This window comes from Plasmodium gaboni, chromosome 14 (assembly GCF_001602025.1).
Source record: "Plasmodium gaboni strain SY75 chromosome 14, whole genome shotgun sequence".
Classification (NCBI taxonomy): Eukaryota; Apicomplexa; class Aconoidasida; order Haemosporida; family Plasmodiidae; genus Plasmodium; species Plasmodium gaboni.
The window spans coordinates 470,529-471,003 of record NC_031494.1 but is presented as its reverse complement, the minus strand read 5'-3'; positions in this window follow the sequence as shown (position 1 = coordinate 471,003).

Here is a 475-nt window from a genome sequence, read left to right as displayed (position 1 = left end):
TTTTAATCAACAAAATCTACACACTAAAATGAAATATAAATATGTAATATTATATTATTTATATATGCAATAATTATTTTAATATAATTTATATATATATATATAATAATAATAATAATAATATTTTATTATATATATATATATATTGTGTATAAAAAAATATAATAGTTAAAAGAAAAAAAGAAATTTAAGGTTAACATTAATTTAATTTTTATTTTATAATAATTTTAAGATTATATTAAAATTCTTTTTTTATGAATTTAAAGGAAAAAAAAAAAATAAAAATAATAAAAAAATAATTTATGTTTTATATTTTTTTAAATTTTATTCATATATGTATTCTTGCATAATTTTTATTTTTGCCCATCTAAATATAATTTTAGTATTCTTTAAAAAAAAAAAAATATATATATATATAATATATATATAAGAAATAATTGGAAAATATAGAAAATGTGAGAGAATTAAGGAAAAA